The sequence below is a fragment of the Fukomys damarensis genome, unplaced genomic scaffold (assembly GCF_012274545.1).
Source record: "Fukomys damarensis isolate Sample0158 unplaced genomic scaffold, DMR_v1.0_HiC HiC_scaffold_39, whole genome shotgun sequence".
NCBI lineage: Eukaryota > Metazoa > Chordata > Mammalia > Rodentia > Bathyergidae > Fukomys > Fukomys damarensis.
This window is the reverse complement of record NW_022900951.1, coordinates 95,561,330-95,566,114: the sequence shown is the minus strand read 5'-3', so window position 1 is coordinate 95,566,114 and position 4,785 is coordinate 95,561,330. Positions and strand designations below refer to the sequence as shown.

The following is a 4,785-nucleotide window of genomic DNA, read 5'->3' as shown; positions in this document are numbered from 1 at the left end:
GATTGAACTCGGGTCTTTGCGCTTGCAAGGCAGGCCACCGAACCGCTGAGCTAAATCCCCGGCTCTGGGGTATATGTTTTAGAGATATATTGTTCAAAAGATTCAGGTCCCCTTTACCCGTCCTTTCACTTCAAATACAGAGCCTTAGAGCTGAGAGTATCTCAGAAAACAACTGCATGTTCCAAAATTTCTTGTGGTCAACTTAGAGTTAGGGTCTATGAAAAACTAAGGTCATAAGACAAGGTCACATTCTCTATTCATACAAGGCAATAGGCACAAATCAATCAATTTTGGGCACAGTTTTCCTGATAAAGAAGGAAGAGGTGCAGAAGGAGAATGCAGACAGGCTGCAGTGTTTAAGACTTGATTCCACTGAGAGATTTTTCCCAGTCTCTACATTTCTTAACAGTCCCTACCCCCAAAAGAGAGTCTTGGCTTTCTATTAGAAAATTCATCATGTTCTAGCTAAAAAAGCTGGAGCCATCTGTGTTGCTCAAGTTGAGCAGTGTCAGTGTTTCCATTATAGAGATCACTCTGGGTTTGAAGTGTTTATAACTCAGCTGTAAAAGAAAGCTTGCTCTGGACTCTATTTTTGAAAATAAGAGAGGGTGTTGGCTGGAGAGCCCTTTGTAAAGCCAGTGCTTTCTAATTCTTTGAAACTCTTTGCAGGAATGAATGTGCATATGTGTGCACCCGTGTGTGTGTGTGTGTGTGTGTGTGTGTGTGTGTGTGTGTGTTTATACTGTGAACACAGAAGTCAATACAAATCTGGTTGGAATGTTTTTATTTACGTGTTTAATTTGGCAAATGTCTTAAAAGACAAACAAAACATTGCTTTCCCTAAGTAGACTACATGGCTTTCTCAGACTCCAAAACATGCCTAAAAGGCATGTTTACCAGAACAACCTCAGAAATGATTTAACCAGACCTTTCCTTTTATAAAAAGCAGAGGAAAGTAATATGAGCAGAGGAACCATTAGAAATGACTCGGTCAAGGCAATTAAACTGAAAAATTAACAAATGAGAAAAGATTTCCTACACAGAAAATTGGAAAATATATTTTGCTTTTTAAGCAACATCTTTTTCCACACAGAAATTTTTGAGACACAGTTCATACAATTTATCCATTTAAGGTGTACAATCAATATTTTGAGTCTATTTGCAATTGTATTTCTGTCAGTATTAATTCCAGAGCATTTTCATCATTCAAAAAAATACCTCTACAGCCCTTAGCAGTCACTGCCCCTTACCTCTCCATCCTAACAGCCACTATGCCACTCTCTGTCTCTAAAAGATTTTTTTAGGCAACCTTTTTGTACTTTAGAATAATCAGATAATGGCCAAGTGTGTCCCTAATGCAAAACTCATATAGAGCACTTGGAAGCTGTGAGGTACGATGTTGAGCCTGTTATCTGGATGAAGGTAGGAAGCTACTTGAAGAACGGACAGTTAAAACTAATGTGTGGCACACAGAATACCCATCTCATGTTTCACTCAACATCCTGCCCACTTCTTAACATTTGGAGAGGAATCCATAATTTAACATTCAGGAGGTACACACTCTCCTTGGTTCTCATTATTCTGTTAGCTTTCTACTCAATTCTCAAGAGCATTCCACTGACATAACTGCATTTTCTACAGGGATATAGAAAGGACTATAGGAGGTCTGATTTAAAAAAAAACTATGGCAGATGTTTAAATTAAAATATTACAGTAAAAGGTACAGTGTCATTAATCCCCCTCAAAACACTCCCCCTTACTCTAACCATATTTATTCTATTAATCTCAGCAACACATCTTTTACTGTACTGTTTCGTTTTAACCTTCACCATATTTTTTGATCACCCGAGTTTGAACAATGAAGTAAATGAATAGTGCATGGTGGGAGCCAGGGTTCTTACTGTTAGAATTGGAGGTTATATATACAAGCAAGAAAAGGCCAGAATGACTCCTGTGGTAATAGACTGGAGCTGGAGCCATCACTATGAACTCATGCACAGTTTACTATAAATATAAATGGTTATGTATAGAAATATTGATAGCTATGTGCTTATATACATAAGTATACTAACATAGTTTGTTAGTGATATAATGATCTACCTAAAATATCAATAGAATCAACAAGATATTATGTATGACCTGTAAGAGAATTTAACAAAGTAACCAGATGCAAGATTAATCTATAAAAATCAGTAGCATAACTCTATATCAATTGTAACCAACTAAAAATGCAAAAAAAAGATGCCATTCACAATAATCACAAAAACAATGAAGTATCAGAGATTTTTCCCCAGCACTGGAGATGAAACCCAGGGTCTTTTTCATACTAGGGAAGTTTTCTACCCCTGAGCTACATCCAGTTTTTTTTTTTTTTTTTTTTTTTAATTTTGAGATAGTCTTGTTAAGTTGCCCAGGCAGGCCTTGAACTTTCAATCCTCCCATTTCTGCCCCTGTGTATGTGGGACTACAGATGTGTGCCATCACACCTGACTAAGTGTCAGAAAATTTACTAAACTCAGAATATAAAATATCTTTATGAAGAAAATACTGAAACTAAGTACACATTAATGATCCAAATAAAGCAGGTTATTCCGCTGTCTTGGAATGGCTTAATAACCCTGTTAGTCAGCTTTCCCATTGCTGAGACCAATTGCCTGAGAGCTACAAGTTAAATTTAGTACCATCCTGGGCCAGGGATTTAGCTCAGTAGCACCATGCCTTCCTCTTAAGGACAAGGTCCTAAATTCGATCCCCGGTAACAAAACAAAACAAAAAAATTGCTACATTTAGTACCATCTATAAAGGGGACTCCCTCAATGTCAGTCCTACTGCCTATAGGGCGTCACTCAGATGTCTCACTAGCACCTTGAACTCAGTGCTAATCTCAACTTTACCATGCCCATCCACAGTTCTATTACTGACAACACCGTCTTTCCGATCACTCAGTTTTGAAATTTCAGTGCTTACTATGAATCATCTATCTAGTAGTCAATCATTTGCCGGTCTAATACACACTTGTCCCTTGGAATCCACAGATGATCAGTTCCAGGGCCCTCCACAGATATAAAAATTCTTGAATGTTCAAGGACTTTATACAGACTGGCATAATATCTATATATAACCTACACATATCCTTCCATGTACTTCCAATCATTTATTGATTACTTCTAATACTTAAAATAATATAAAGACTATGTAAATATTTGTTTTACTATATTGTTTAGGGGATAATGACAGGAAAAAGTCTGTACATATTCAGTACAGATGCAACTTTTACAATATATTTTTCATTCACAGTAGGTTAAATCCATGGATGTGGAACCCATAGATGTGAAGGGATTTATTCTTCTGCCATCACAGTGTGGCCTCCTTCCTTTCCTGGACCTTTGAAATAGCTGACTGGTGCCCCTTCTGACCTTCCTTCTTCCAGCTCTGACTTACCTTAACCCTTTATGTTGTTGCTTGATTCATTTTTCTCCAAAAGAAGCTCTTACTAGTATATATCCCTTCAAAATGTCCACACTGGTGACAGAATCAAATAAAATCTATAGCTTGGTATTCAAGGCTTTCCAAAATCTGATGTCCCCTTTGCAATATGACATTTTATGACTCCCCTTCCAGCATCCTGTGCTCTAGTCTTAGTGAAGTGCTTGGGGTTGTCCAACCATACCACTCAAAACTCTGACTTTCTAAATATGCTATTCCTTCATCCTAGGATCCCCTACCTTCCTGCCATCATTGCACCACCAAGCTCCCCTATCCTTTCAGATCTCACTCAAATACCATTTCCCCCCAGAAGCATTGCTTGACTCCCAGCCACTACTTCCTCCAACAGCTGAATAACTCCCTCTTTTCTGAGTTCGTACAGCATTGCTTTCTTGTTAATCACCACTTTCTGTCATGTATCATGATTGATTGTATACACAGGATTCATTTACCCTAGATCATATTCTCACTGACGATGAGATCTGTGTTGGATTCTTCACTGTATTCTCCATAATACCTACTACAGTATGTTACACATAATAAATATACAGAGATTTCTACTGAATGAATGAACAAACAATCCAGGCTGGCCTGATCTACATCCCACAGCACACTGACATCCAGGAACTAGGTGTGGCATAGGCCACCTTCACAGGACTCATAAGCTGTAAGGCTGCTGCCCATGAGCTTATCTAAAGTTTTGCAGCAATGGAACCAAGACTAGGGCTTTGCTGCTAGGGCCTAATCAACTTCATTAAATCTGTTTTCTTCTCATAGAAACAGGCAACCCCCCCAACCTCCCTCCAGCTCACAGATGTCCCTGGCTCTGGGCTCACTTCCCTCTTTCTCAGTAAGCAGAATTGGAAAATTCGGGTTGCTGAGCAATTCTACATAAAAGAAATAACAATATTGCATTACAATATGTGTTTCTCCCTGAGAAAAGCAGTATTACTTTATGTTGCTTATAATGGTCTAAGCATAATGGCCAGTTTATTTGGTAGAAATGATAATGAAATAAACATATTTGCAAGTGAACTTCTTTTGAGATGGAGTCCTGCCTATGTTGTCTAGGATGGCCTCCAACTTCTGGGCTTAAGGTACCCTTCTGCTTCAGCCTCCCAGCCTCCCAAATAGCTTGGACTATGGGCACCCACCGCCATGGTCAGCTTACCAATGAGATTTTTAACTCAGAAATGTACTTTTTGTCAAGTGGAGAAGCAATCTGCAGCTTACTGAAAAAAAGATTATATCCTCAACAATTCTATTTCAAATAGTTGCAGAGAGAGATCTAAAGAATAT

At 38.4% G+C, this 4,785-nt stretch overlaps 1 protein-coding gene across 1 annotated transcript in view; it reads right to left on the bottom strand.

Moving 5' to 3' along the window:
* Window positions 1-4,785, bottom strand: part of Dock11 (dedicator of cytokinesis 11) — a 156,990-nt gene that overhangs the window by 93,220 nt on the left and 58,985 nt on the right. The window lies entirely within an intron of this gene.